The sequence below is a fragment of the Aythya ferina genome (genome assembly GCF_964211825.1).
Source record: "Aythya ferina genome assembly, chromosome: W".
NCBI classification, from domain to species: Eukaryota; Metazoa; Chordata; class Aves; order Anseriformes; family Anatidae; genus Aythya; species Aythya ferina.
In genome coordinates, this window is record NC_140313.1 from 11,956,523 (window position 1) to 11,971,390 (window position 14,868).

The 14,868-nt window shown below is 45.7% G+C and overlaps 1 pseudogene across 1 annotated transcript; it reads left to right on the top strand.

Moving 5' to 3' along the window:
• Nucleotides 1-8,340: 8,340 nt before the first annotated feature.
• On the top strand, nucleotides 8,341-14,656 carry LOC311426495 (very low-density lipoprotein receptor pseudogene; annotated as a pseudogene). Its single transcript has 2 exons — nucleotides 8,341-9,894; nucleotides 14,596-14,656. The product of its transcript is annotated as a very low-density lipoprotein receptor pseudogene (transcript).
• Nucleotides 14,657-14,868: the final 212 nt, after the last annotated feature.

Sequence of the window (14,868 nt, forward strand, 5' to 3'; positions counted from 1 at the left end):
ACACACACATTACATCAGGTGGCTGTTTTTTATGCTCCTAGGCTAATGCATATTCATTACTACTTCTAAAAAAAAACAGGGTTATTATAATTAGTTTCTGGAATCTGAACCCTCCTACTGGTGCATGTGTATCAGTCTCCGGTGGTCCCTCTGGGGGTCTCTCGTGCTGAAGGCTCGTAGTCTTCCTCCCAGGCTTTTTCCTTGTCCTTCTCCTTTGTCCATCTTGGCCGGATGTCAGAGACTTGTGCAGCGTCCCCTGCAAGCTTTGTCTTTTAGTTGTCCTTCAGCTTTTTCCCTTCTCCTTAATCTCTTGGCCAGATATCAGAGACTTGCATAGTGTCCCATGCAATAGTCATAATAGCAGTTATTCTGAAACCCTTTTTTTCTCTTATCCCCGGATATCAGAGACTCAAGGTTTACCCTTCAAGCCCTCTATTGACATGAACTGCTGGAACATTCCTTACAATCCCTCATCTTTTTAATATTCTGTGTCTCTTCTTCAACTTTTGCCAGTAACAACTGGATTTCATCAGTCGGTTCTTGGGGGGTCCAATTCTTAAGCATCATTATTGACACATCACCTTTCTTCTCCACCAAAGTCATCACAAATTGGGTACTATTTATTATTCGGCGTATCAATAATGTAAAGCAAGGTATCATACAAGGTATAAATAATAACATCATCACACCACATAAAAATAAAAATAACATCCTTTTAACCCATGGTCCACCGGGCAGCCGTGTGGACAAATCCCTATCCATACCCTTCCAAGTTTGTACTGGGACTTGAGCTAATTTTCTTTGTTATCTGTTTAACCCCTTTTCCATTATCATCAATTTTTAAACGACAATTAAAATTGTTCAGCTTTCCACATACTCCCTCTTCTTCTGCTAGTAAATAGTCTAAAACCATTCTATGTTGAAAGATAGCATTCCTCATCTGGGTGGACTGATCAGCCAAAAGATCCAAAGCTGTCGCTCTTTGATTGGTTACAATTTTGAGGACAGCTTGCAACCTAATTATTTGATTCAAATTATAAATAGGTTCTCGGGCCCCTGATACTACCTCATTCGGGTTTCAGGTAGCTGGTCCATACTGCTGTATGATTCTTTCAGGACGCCATTCATTCTCTCCCCATTTTTGGGCACTACCCCCGGCTAAGGAAGCATCAATAGATCGTTTTACTCTATTCAGATCACCATATAATTTTATTCCTAAATTATTTCCTTGTATTTGTGACAATAAAAAGAACAAGGGTCTTATGTACCCCACATAGCATATTCCCGACCAGTTTTTGGGTAGCCTCTTGTAGGCATGTTTGCCACATACCCAATAATGTCTCTTTAGGGCCCACGTCCCATTTGGAAAAGAACCATCCCATCCTTCTTTATTCTTTGGAGCATGAAAATACAGAATGTTCTTGTTACCGAGTGGTCCTGTTACAATGTCTGCCCATTAGTACTCATATATGTACACCTCCAAGCTCCCGCATTGGATTCCCACTTACAATTACAATCAAGTTTTCCTTGGTGGCCTGTCATATTACGAGATGACCAGAAATGTTTAAAGAACACTCATCTCCCATTCTCATTTTGCCATCTCCAGCAGTAGACCCTTACCACATGCTGTTCCCTAGTGGTGTTATCACGCTGACAGCTCAAGATTTGACTGTCAAATTGTCCCCCCGCTTGTGTTCTTGCCATGGTTTCACATCCAGATCCAAAAAATTCCCTATATGAGCATTTCAGCCAAGTCCCGTTTCTTGGCTGGACATGTGTGGTGCTCCATTTCCCACTAAATGCGGTACAGTTTATAGGTCTACATTCAGGATCAGTACAATCATATCCGGGAGACAGAGTCCAATTACAAATGCTTTTTCCTACCGTTACCATTCCTGTTCTGTTTAAACAGTATATACCCCGATCTGACGAGTGCAATTGCCACAGGCCTCCTTCCTCTTTCCAAAATTGTGTCCCATTATGAACTTCACTCAAATTACTAACCCACCACTTGGGTTCGACCAGGCCAGCTACACAAGGCCAACTTTCAGTTCCCCCCGTCCTCCACAAACCCAGCGGTTACTGAGGTTAAAGGCCTTGGCCACTTCCTCCTCCAGAATGAAAAAGTTATTCCTCCATTCTTGCCCATGGTTCAATTGCCCATGTAAAAACAATACCAGGAAGTATAGCATTTCTTATCCTTTGTGCCGTCCAATCTTGAGGGTGTGGGAAACACCTTCAATCAAGGGGTTGGGCCCGCTTTCAGGGTCGATTTGGGCTTGTGTTACCGTTCAGCCTTTCATGGAGATCCAGCTCCTGGAAAACGAATCACTATTTTATATGGGTTTTAAAAAAGATGTTCTTATGTTATTTTCTTGGGACAACCTGATCTTAGTGTGGGAGAAGTCCGGTCGAGGCCCTCTCACTCAGCATTCAATACCCATAGAGGTTGCCTCCCTTGGTAGACCATACACACCGCAGTGGAGGGTCCTGTCCCGGTCTTGCCTTCTCCCTTTCCTCCCTTCAGGCTTGTCCTCTTGTTGTGGTTCCGCTCGAGTGGGCAGCCGAGCTCCACCACAGCCGCTCTCTCACTCCCCCTCCTCAAAGAGGAATGGGGAGAAAATATGTGAAAAGGGCTCAAGGATTGAGATAAGGACGAGAAAATCACGCAGTAATTATTGTAACGGGCAAAACAGACAGCATAAGGAGATAGTAAGATTTATTGCCTATTACTAACAAGCGAGAGAAGTGAGAAAACAAAGGAAAAAAAAAAACAAAAGCACCTTCCCCCCCATCCACCCTCTTCCACCTCCTCCCCCCCCGAGCGGCGCAGGGGAACGGGGGAATGGGGGTTATGGTCAGTCTACAGCACTTCTTCTCTGCCGCTCCTTCTCGGTCACTCTCGTCCCCTGTGCTGTGGGGTCCCACCCATGGGATGCAGTCCTTGATGAACTGATCCAGCGTGGGCTTCCCACAGGCAGCAGCTCTTCCAGAACTGCTCCAGATATGTGTCCGTACCACGGGGTCCATCCCTCAGGAGAAAACTGCTCCAACCTGGCTCCCCTATGGGCAGCAGCTCCTGCCAGGTCACCTGCTCCTGCGTGGTCTCCTCTCCACGGGCTACAGGTCCGGCCCGGAATCTGCTCCGGCAGGGGTCTTCCACAGGCGGCAGCCTCCGTCAGTGCAGGGCCACCTGCTCCACCGTGGTCTCCTCCACGGGCTGCAGCGTGGAACCCTGCTCCACCGTGGTAATCCATGGGCTGCAGGGGGACATCCTGCTTCACCATGGTCCTCACCACAGGCCACAGGGGACTTCTGCTCTGGCGCCTGGAGCACTTCTCCCCCTCCCTCTACACTGACCTTGGCACCTGCAAGGCTGTTCTCTCACTCCCGGCTGCTGTGTGGTGCAGCGTTTTTTTTCCCTGTCTTAAATATGCTCTCACAGAGGCGCAAAACAACATCGCTTATTGGCTCAGCTCTGGAAAACAATGGGGCCCTTCCCAAACATGGGGCAGCTTCTAGATCTTTCTCACAGAAACCACCCCTATGGCTCCCTGCTACCAAAAACTTGCCACGTAAACCCACTACACCTCTTTATCTGGTGCCCTTAATTCATGCAGAGCCTCGTTGCCAGAATATTAGTCCCTCTTTAGCCTTAGTTTCAGTTCCCCAGGAGTGGACTCAACCCTCCAAGCCTCGGTAGTTACTGGTCCTTTTATTCTGGATGTGTGGGTCCAACCCCTTTCTGCTGTTCTCACAGCTGTTTCAGTAGTAAGTAAAACAAGGTACAGTCCCTCCCATTTGGGGTTCAATGATTCTTCCCTCCAGGTTTTTATTAAGACCTTGTCTCCTGGTTGTATCTTATGAATAGCAAACCCCAGTGGGGCGTTTTGTGCTAAAATTCCCTTTTCCCTTAATTGTTGTAGTTGTTTCCCTGTCATGATCACATATTTCTGGCTTTTATAACTCTCTATCAAAGAATAATCCAATGGCATTCCTTTGGAATACGGCATTCTGTATAACATCTCATAAGGTGAGATACCCGTTTCACTATGGGGCACAGTCCTAATATTCAATAATGCCAATGGCAAACATTTTATCCAAGACAGTTGGGTTTCAGTCATTAATTTAGCCAATTGTTGTTTAATCGTTTGATTCATTCTCTCAACTCGTCCTGAACTTTGTGGATGCCATGGAGTATGGTATTCTTATTTAATGCCTAGGGCTGTGGTTAAGTCCCGTAACACCTTAAATGTGAAATGCGTCCCCTGGTCAGAGTCAATACTCCCTACCAACCCAAAGCGTGGTATTATATTTTCCATCAAAATTTTAGCTACCATAGCGGCAGTTGCCCTCGCCACAGGGTAGGCCTCTACCCAATGGGTTAGTTGATCCACTATCACCAACAAATATTTATATCGTCCTATTTTCGGTAGCTCGGTGAAATCAACCTGTACTCTTTCAAATATGTGATCCTCCGTTCCCCAGTAGGTGCTTGCCTCACACTTCTCTTATTTACTTTCTGACATATTAGACACCCTTGAGTAATTTGCCGAGCAATCTCATATATCCCAGTTTACCCGTAAAATTTTAAAACTGATTGCTCAGTGCTCGAGCTCCCCAATGGGTTTGCAAATGCATCCAAAATAACAGCTTCTTTGCTCGACTCTTAGGCAGTATCTCTCTGCCATCCGGCAGGATCCACTTTTCTCCCTCTTGCTCAAAAGATTGTAATAATTTTTCCAAAGTTTGTTCAAACAGGTTAGGAGACTCAGTAAACCCCTGTGGTAGTACTGTCCATCGTAGGTGCTGTCTCCTTCCTGTTTCTCAGTCCTCCCATTCAAAAGCAAAATAATCCCTAGATTTTTCTTCTAATGGACATGCCCAAAAAGCATCCTTCAGGTCTATTACACTATACCAAATATGTTGTGGGGTCAAATGATTTAATAGCGTATAAGGATTTGCCACTACCGGGAATTTAGTCACCGTTCCTTGATTTACAGCCCTTAGATCTTGGACCAATCGGTATGTCCCATCAGCTTTCTTTACAGGTAATATAGGCATATTATTGGGGGACATATATGGTTCTAAAGTCCCTCCCTGTAATAGCCGGTGTATGACTGGTTTTAATCCCTTCCTTCCTTCTAATGGAATGGGATACTGGTTTACTCTTATAGGTTTCTGGGGTTCTGTTATTTCTACCATAAGGGGTTCCATTTCCAACTTTCCCAATTCCCCTTCCTTATACCATACTCGGGGATCTATATCACCCTCATCTTCTTTTGTTAATGTATATAACCGGATTTTCCCATTTTCCCCTATAAGCTTTAAGCCCATTTTGATAATCAAATCCCTCCCCAGTAGGTTATATTCTGCTTCTGGAACAAGCAAGAGATCATTAAGACCCACACAGTTCTCAGATTCCACCTCAACATTTTCTAGTATTGACACAGGGAAGGACTCCCCTTTTGCCCCTACCACAGACATTTGTTTTTTCCCTTTTTTGAGTCCCCTTGGTATATTCTGAATAGTCACTCTTTCGGCCCCTGTATCTACCAGAAACCAAACTTCTTCTTTGTGGGGACCTATTAATAACTTTATCAAGGGCTCTGTAGATGTTTGAGTCCCCAGAAGGTATAGCCCCTGACACCCCTAATCTTCTTTAAACATTTTCTAAGGTTGGTTATATGGAGGAGGTAAATTATCAAGGGGCTCCCTCTCCTCCTTATCTTCTTCATCCTCCTTTTTGTAATTAAATTAAATATACGATTGGCGGGCGATTCTGTTAGTCCCAACCAGGCTGCAGCATACTTGTTCTCTTCCAGATCCACGGGTATTCTAGTATTAACATAAATGTTCAAAGCCTGACAGACCCAGTCCTCTGTGGACCCAAATATAGGCCAAAATACATGAGGTCTTATGGGTTCTTTTGGTTATTTAACCATACAAAATTGAATCATTCTCACCTTATTCTTATGTTTAGTGCTTCTAAAACTATCCCAATATCTTAACATTAGCCCTAAGGGACTATCCAATGGAATATCTGGTAATTTTTTCCCCCTTTTTAAACCAGAGGCCCCTCCTTGAACATCCCGAGTCTAAGGATCTGCTTTGTCCCTGACCCATTCCTGGAACTTCTTCTTATACAAAAAAATTTCCGAACTCCTGTCTGTGCCTGTATCTAAAGGTGTCTTGTGAGTGTTATTCCACCCACGAATACCTAGAACGATCACTTTGGTCCTTCACCGGCCGAGTCCCTTGCAGGATATTGGAACCGCGGTTAGAAGACCTCCGCACTTGCTTCGGAACTGAGTTCCATCTCAATCACACCCTTACACACAGTCACACAACTGAATCCACCCAACAGAACGGCATACTCATGAAATGATAAATCTTCGTTCGGATCTTCGCGTGCAGAATTACGGGTTTAAACCAGAGGAGGGGAGAGCTCTTTGTTCTTTACTTGCCTCTTATGTTAGTAATCCTGCTGGGCTCTGTATTGCTCCCAGCAAAGAGCGACAATGAAACAAGGGTGGGGGCACCTCCCTTAGCTGTTCACAGCCTCGGGACCCAAGAGGATCATGTTGGGGTCACCAAATTGTTATAAATTCCAAGTCATGGTCGTTCCTTACATGACTAATCTTAAAATGAATACATAATGCAAAAGAGATGTGAAAGCAGCTTCTTGTTTTGGTGAGATATCACCACATGAGATTGTGTCAAATGAGCAGTTGAGGGCATTAAAGCTGTGTCAATGTCACACTTTAATTGAAATGGGTGTGGGATGGGAGGCACTTTATCATTAAGCACATGAATTTCCATGAGGTTTCCTGACAAAGTAATGCATTCACCAAAGCATTAAATAAAACACATTTAAACTCATCTTTAATAAGATGATAGAAATATGTGGGAAATGTGTGGGTGAATTTGGGAAAGAAGATATGATGTGACTGAAAAGTATTATATATAATGCATAGAAAAAATGTATAACAAGGAATATATCTGTTTTCAAGGTACAGTAATGGAAAAGTATAAATCAAGGGAAATACAACCTCATTAGTAATGGCAGAGTAAAAGAAGACAAAGATGGGGTACAATTATTGTACCAGGAGAAGGGCATCTTGCTACAAAAGTACTAGTACAATTCTTTTTTTAGGGTACATGTTGAGGGATTTCTTGAAACAGCAAAAATCCCATGGCTTGCTGTAGCTGAGCAAACCAAGCTACCAGGGCAACTATGAGAAGTTCCCATGACAGTGTTGCCACATCACCCAGTTGAGGAATTCAGAAAAATATTGTTACCAGTAGCTGGCTTCAAGGACAAGGTCTATGTGACTGCTAATCACAAGGGGTTGTTTTCTTGCAGGTGGGGTTGTTTTCTTATAGTTGTTTGTCTGAGTGCTTTTGACCAATAATCTTGTGTGAAACACTGTCCTCCCCTGTTAAGTTCACTTTAAAAGTTAGGCTATTCGGGCAATGAAATGGAGCATGATCTGACTCTACTGGTGTCTGTCGTGCTTTCGGCCGTGCTTCCTGCAACATATGGCACCCGAACAGGCTGAGACCCGAACAGGCTGAGGCCGGGACATCAGAGCGGCGCCGGGACATCGGAGCGGTGCCGTGAGATCCGAGGCACACGGCAAGCCGACCACCACACAGAGAGAAGCATTGAAACACCCTACTAACCGACCTGGGCAATGGCCTGGGGGTGAGAAACGGGACGCAGAATCGCGGGGGGACGCAGGAAACAGAATCGCAGTGGGACGCGGAATCGCGGTGGGACGCGGAAAAAGGAATCGAGGTAGGACGCGGAATCGCGGTGGGACGCGGAAAAGGGAATCGCGGAGAGACGCGGAATCGCGGAGAGACGCGGAAAAGGGAATCGCGGACAGTGGCGGAATCGCGGGGGGACGCGGAAAAGGGAATCGCGGAGAGACGCGGAAAAAGGAATCACGGAGAGACGCGGAATCGCGGGGGGACGCGGAAAAGGGAATCGCGGAGAGACGCGGAAAAAGGAATCGCGGAGAGACGCGGAATCGTGGAGAGACGCGGAATTGCGGGGGGACGCGGGAAATTTGAAGTAATCGCATGAAATTGAAGTAATCGCGGTGCGATACGGGACATCCGAGATCGAGTTGCTACGGGAGACCAGAGGCGTCAGTGGCAGCCGACCCTCACGGTGTGGCGAGTCGGCACAGAGCAGAGGGACGGACATCAGGACCCTGCAGCCTGTCTGACGTAACCATGGAGGCAGCGGCAGCAGCGGCTGTGCTGCTTCTCTCTGGCATTCTTTTTATAAGAAGTTTATCTTGCAATGCAAAAAAGACTATTCGTCCCCAGATCGGTGTTATAACTATGTTTCTGGATAACATTCCGTGGGGTTGCCACATTCTACAGACTATTAATGACGATTTAGCTCTATTGCAGGGCAGGAGAGCAGAGACGCAGATTACACTGCCAAATGACCACCGCCAGGCTCGTTCACAAACAGCTTCTAGGGTTGCAGCTGGCACGGCCTGCAGCCGTAAAGCAGACGTTACACTCTCTTTCCTAACTAGTAATCATGTGTCTCATCCATTTGTGGTGAATGGTCAGTGGCAAAAAGAAAAGGGGGAGAGTAAGGGGCGACAAAGACAGAAACGGTACCAGGAGGATGCCACTGACACTAACAGCATGGGTAATAGGAGCAGTATAAGTGACACAGGTGCAGGGCGGCGGTGGGTGCTGCTGCGCTGCGGGGCACTCTGCCTGCTGCTCGCCCTCGCCGGCCTGTGCACTGCTGCCGACGGTGCTAGAGCAAAATGTGAAGACTGCTTAGATGGCAGTGATGAGAGTGCTTGTGTGAAGAAGACGTGTGCTGAATCTGACTTTGTGTGCAACAGTGGTCAGTGTGTGCCAAATAGATGGCAGTGTGATGGGGATCCGGACTGTGAAAATGGGTCTGATGAGAGTGCTGAGCTGTGTCATACGAGAACATGCCGGGTAAATGAAATCAGCTGTGGTCCTCAGTCAACCCAGCGTATCCCAGTGTCCTGGAAATGTGATGGTGAAAAGGACTGTGACAGTGGAGAAGATGAAGAGAATTGTGGCATTGTGACTTGTAGTGCAGCGGAATTCACATGCAGTAGTGGGCAATGTATTTCCAAAAGCTTTGTCTCCAATGTTCAAGATGACTGCAGTGATGGTAGCGATGAGCTGGAGTGTGCACCTCCTACCTGTGGTGTTCATGAGTTTCAGTGCAAGAGTTCTACCTGCATCCCTATCAGCTGGGTGTGTGTTGATGATGCTGACTGCTCCGACCACTCGGATGAATCTTTGGAGCAGTGTGGCCACCAGCCTGCACCTCCAGTGAAGTGTTCTGTGAGTGAGGTGCAGTGCGGCTCAGGTGAATGTATCCACAAGAAGTGGCGATGTGATGGAGATCCTGATTGCAAGGATGGAAGTGATGAAATTAACTGCCCTTCTCGGACCTGCAGGCCAGACCAGTTCAGATGTGAAGATGGGAACTGTGTCCATGGGAGTAGGCAGTGCAGTGGTGTGAGAGACTGTCTGGATGGCACTGATGAAGCAAACTATAACAATGTTATTCAGTGCTCTGGACCTGGCAAATTCAAGTGCAGAAGTGGAGAATGCATAGATATCAATAGTGTGTAACCAGCAGAGAGACTGCAAGGACTGGGGTGATGAGCCCCTGGAGGAATGCATCATAAATGAATGTGACTGTCCAGCTGGGTTTGAGTTTATAGACAAGAGAAACTGTGGAGATATCGATGAATGCCAAAACCCTGGTATCTGTAGTCAAATGTGTATCAACCTGAAGGGTGGCTACAAATGTGAATGTAGCCGTGGGTATCAGATGAATCCTGCTACAGGAACCTGGAAAGGGCCATACTGGTATAGAAATACAAATAACACCTGTGATTACAATGACGCTGCTAAGCAGGGTTTAGGGGTTTATAGCATGGAGACAAGGGGTAACAACTACAGTGTTTGGAACAATTGTACAGCTTTGGCCTTACCTCCTGATGTACTTCTGATTTGTGGTGATAGGGCCTGGCAAGGTATCCCTGCAAATGCTATCAGATGTCCATGTTACTTAGATAAACTCATTGTATTTGCTCCTAGCTTGTTACAGTTGCGTGAGATCACCAGACATAAATGGGCATTGCTTGCATTGGATTGCAATGATAATGTTGAATTGTGTGGGGTTGCAGCTAGAGCGGCATTAGCAATTTCAGTGCCTGGAGTGGCATCTGCGGCCGCACGTAACAACTTAGAAAAATTGGTATGCTGGGCCAAGAGGCAAGCCTATGCCACGACAGAGATACTTGAGGAGATGTTACCAGATCAAAATAGTCTGCGACATCTGCTTTTACAGGATCAAGCTGCTATTGACATCTTGCTTTTGGCCCAAAGGAATGGGTGTGAGGACTTTAAGGGAATGTACTGTTCAAACCTTTCTGATCATAATGAGTCAATTCACAAATCCATTACTTTCCTGAAAGAGCACATGAGAAAGATTCAATATGGTATCAATCCTTTCAATCAGTGGTTCACTGACTTGTTTGAAACAAGGTATAGATGATTGCTGGGTTTAGTCACAAGGGGATTAAGGATTTGGTTTATGGTGGTGGTAATCATCATTGTGTGTTGTAAGTATAGCTAAAGAGTCACTTGTAAAACTGCTGTGTCGGGCTTGGTTTGCTCAAAAGAAGAAGGGGGAATTGTTGAGGGATTTCTTGAAACAGCAAAAATCCCATGGCTTGCTGTAGCTGAGCAAACCAAGCTACCAGGGCAACTATGAGAAGTTCCCATGACAGTGTTCCCACATCGCCCAATTGAGGAATTCAGAAAAATATTGTTACCAGTAGCTGGCTTCAAGGACAAGGTCTATGTGACTGCTAATCACAAGGGGTTGTTTTCTTGCAGGTGGGGTTGTTTTCTTATAGTTGTTTGTCTGAGTGCTTTTGACCAATAATCTTGTGTGAAACACTGTCCTCCCCTGTTAAGTTCACTATAAAAGTTAGGCTATTCGGGCAATAAAATGGAGCATGATCTGACTCTACTGGTGTCTGTCGTGCTTTCGGCCGTGCTTCCTGCAACAGGTACATATACAGTGATAGATCATTTCTAAAACAAGTATATGTTTATACTCCATCCCTAATTTCTTTCTCATTCTTTTTTCTTTTTTTTTTTTTTTTTCTTTTGCATGGAAGGTGAAATGTCCGGATTGGACTGAGCTAGCTGTAATTGCATTTGAGCTCTGAAATTATTTTTTCTTTTGGAAAATTCATATGATTGATAGCTAAATAGTCATCATAGTCTGTCATTCATCATTTTCCATAGATTTATTAGCCATATCTGAGACTGGATAAACAACTCATTTAAAATGATCTGGAATTAGTACAATTTGTCTCCAAAGATGTCTCCAAGGGTACTCAAACTGATTGTGTAGACCTATCTAAATAACCTATGTTTGTATTCCATATTCATCATCATATAAAATGACAAATGGAGAATATATAAGAATACTGGTGCATGCATTTGAACCATATTCCTAAACTTGTGTTTTATTACTAGTTTTATTTTTCTGTCTGTTGGTATTATCTGCATAATGTGTCACAGTAAGGTTTTAATACTCTGTATAAAGCATTTTTAGTTACATGGAGGAAGATGGGAAAACAGAAATTATGCCTACTATGCTGGGACTGAGCTCCAGATTCAGGAACCTAAAGTGTCTACATGTGATCTGTGTATCTTGGTTCTGGTTATGTGGGATTAAGGGAGATTTAGGTCTTTGCTTAATTCCCTTATTACAGGCTTCTGGAACTATTTGACATATCTCACAATATCCTGCCTCATTTCAATTTCCTGATCCAGAAGGCTGTGAGTTTCCTACAGATTTTGTGTCACTGTCATCTGCCCCCCTGGATGTAACACAGGACCTGTGGGGGACCACAGAATCACAGAATCACAGAATTTCTAGGTTGGAAGAGACCTCAAGATCATCGAGTCCAACCTCTGACCTAACGCAAGCAATCCCCACTAAACCATATCCCTAAGCTCTACATCTAAACGTCTTTTGAAGACTTCCAGGGATGGTGACTCCACCACTTCCCTGGGCAGCCTGTTCCAATGCCTCACAACCCTTTCAGTAAAGAAGTTTTTCCTAACATCTAACCTAAAACTCCCCTGGCGCAACTTAAGCCCATTCCCCCTCGTCCTGTCACCAGGCACGTGGGAGAACAGACCAACCCCCACCTCACTACAGCCTCCCTTGAGGTACCTGTAGAGAGCGATAAGGTCGCCCCTGAGCCTCCTCTTCTCCAGGCTGAAGCTCCCTCAGCCGCTCCTCGTAGGACTTGTTCTCCAGGCCCCTCACCAGCTTCGTCGCCCTTCTCTGTACCCGCTCAAGCACCTCGATGTCCTTCTTGTAGCGAGGGGCCCAAAACTGAACACAGTACTCGAGGTGCGGCCTCACCAGAGCCGAATACAGGGGTACGATCACCTCCCTAGCCCTGCTGGTCACACTGTTCCTGATACAAGCCAGGATGCCGTTGGCCTTCTTGGCCACCTGAGCACACTGCTGGCTCATATTCAGCCGACTATCCACCATCACTCCCAGGTCCTTCTCTGCCTGGCAGCTCTCCAACCATTCCTCTCCCAGCCTGTAGCTCTGCTTGGGGTTATTGCGCCCCAGGTGCAGGACCCGGCACTTGGCCTTGTTAAACTTCATGCAGTTGACCTCAGCCCATCAGTGCAGCCTATCCAGATCCTCCTGCAGAGCCTTCCTACCCTCAAGCAGATCGACACACGCACCTAACTTGGTGTCATCTGCAAACTTACTGAGGGTGCACTCGATGCCCTCGTCCAGATCATCGATGAAGATATTAAAGAGGACCGGCCCCAGCACCGAGCCCTGGGGGATGCCACTAGTGACTGGCCTCCAACTGGACTTGGCTCCATTCACCATGACTCTTTGGGCCCAGTTTCCAACCCAACGAAGCGTGCGCCAGTCCAAGCCAAGAGCAGCCAGTTTCTTGAGGAGAATGCTGTGTGGGAATGTGTCAAAAGCCTTGCTGAAGTCAAGGTAGACCACATCCACAGCCTTTCCCTCGTCCACCCAGCGCGTCACTTTGTCATAGAAGGAGATCAGGTTCGTCAAGCAGGATCTGCCTCTCATAAACCCATGCTGACTGGGCCTGATCGCCTGCTTGCCCTGCAAGTGCTGCGTGATGACTCTCAAGAGGATCTGCTCCATGAGCTTCCCTGGCACTGAGGTCAAACTGACAGGCCTGTAGTTTCCCAGGTCTGCCCTCCGTCCCTTCTTGTAGATGGGCGTCATGTTTGCTAGCCACCAGTCAACTGGGACCTCCCCTGATAGCCAGGACTGTTGATAAATGAAGGATAGTGGCTTGGCCAGCTCCTCTGCCAGTTCTCTCAGTACCCTTGGTTGGATCCCATCCAGCCCCATCGACTTGTGCACATCTAAGTGCCGTAGCAGGTCACCAACCAGTTCTTCGTGGATAGTGAGGGCCACATCCTGCTCCCCATCCCCTTCCACCAGCTCAGGGTACTGAGTATCCAGAGAACTACCGGTATTGCCGCTAAAGGCTGAGGCAAAGAAGGCATTGAGCACCTCCGCCTTTTCCTCATCTCTTGTAACTAAGTTTCCCCCCACATCCAGTAAAGGATGGAGATTCTCCTTAGTCCTCCTTTTTGTGTTGATGTATTTATAGAAACGTTTTTTGTTATCTTTAACGGCAGTAGCCAGATTGAGCTCCAGATGAGCTTTGGCCTTCCTAATTTTGTCCCTGAACAGCCTCGCTACATCCTTAAAGTCCTCCCTAGTGGCCTGACCACTTTTCCAAAGATTATAAACCCTCTTTTTTCTCCTATGCTCAAGCCACAATTCTCTGTTGAGAGAATTGTGGCAGAAACTTTCTAGTCTAGGAGTCGAGTGCCAGGCAAGATATCTCAGAGCACATCAAATACCAAGGGTCATCTACATGTGGGCAACTGAATAGCTTCTATAGTACTATTAAGTGTAAGGAGATTTTAGGTACCTTGAATGTCGATGCATATTTTGTAGCTGTCTAAATGTAGGTGCCTGAATCTGAATTACAGTACCTTCCATGACAGCCTGTAAGAACAAGGGTCTTCAGAGATCCTGATGATATTTCTGGGTGTATAGATAGCTGTCCTGCAGTGAAAGGAGGGAAATGGACAGTGGGATTTGTTAAGCAGAATCTTTGTTATGAAGGGAAGCAGCACAGGTGCTCCCACTGGAATACTGAAAAAGAGTCATGAATAGAAAAGAAGGGAGTAGTTTTAAAGAAATGAAGAAATGTAGTTTTAAAGAAATGAAGAGAAAAAAGAAGTGCTCATTTAGTTTAGATTTCGATAAGGCAATGAAGTACCTTTTCCTTACTGCTATTACATCCTGACATGAAGGGAAATAGAAATTCTTTGAAGCCACAGAGGATGGAGACTAGAAAATCATAGCAGATCTTTCTTTCTGTGATGGAAATAATTTTATTTAAAAGAAAAAACAATAATCCCCCAAAAGCTCACCCAATATTCCCATTTCGCTAGGAAAGAAATATTTGAAAAGCTGGTTGTTACCACTCTGAAGAACAAATTAACAACAGCTTGATCACCTCTCAACGTTTCAGTCTCAGTTCTTTCCTATAACTGGGGTCTGTCCATTCTAAGCTCAAGCTTTGATTCTTTGACTCTTCCTCTGCTGGGAACGGCAGTATTTTCTTCACTGATGAAACAGCCTGACCCCATCTAAATATGCTCTGTTGCTCAGATACACGATCACTAGGTCTGCTGTTAAATTCTGGGGACATTACCTATAATTGT